The sequence below is a fragment of the Pteropus vampyrus genome, unplaced genomic scaffold (genome assembly GCF_000151845.1).
Source record: "Pteropus vampyrus isolate Shadow unplaced genomic scaffold, Pvam_2.0 Scaffold15, whole genome shotgun sequence".
Lineage (NCBI taxonomy): Eukaryota > Metazoa > Chordata > Mammalia > Chiroptera > Pteropodidae > Pteropus > Pteropus vampyrus.
The window spans coordinates 15,715,594-15,715,899 of NW_011888796.1; positions in this window are offsets into that span (position 1 = coordinate 15,715,594).

The following is a 306-nucleotide window of genomic DNA, read 5'->3' on the forward strand; positions in this document are numbered from 1 at the left end:
CTCTACTAATTTCCTTCTAACCTCTCCCCACCCCCCCCACCCCCCCCCCCGCCAAAAAAAACCCATGTTTCTGTCTCTATGGATTTACCTACTCTGGATATTTTATATTAATAAACTCATACAACAAACAGCCTTTGTAAATGGCTTTTTTCATTTAGCATAATGTTTCCAAGGTTCATCCATGTTGTAGCAAATATCAGGACTTTATTCTTTCTTATGGCTAAATAACAGCTCATTGTATGGAAATGTTACATTTTGTTTATTTATTTACCTGTTGATGGACAGCTGGGTTTTCACTTTTTGGCT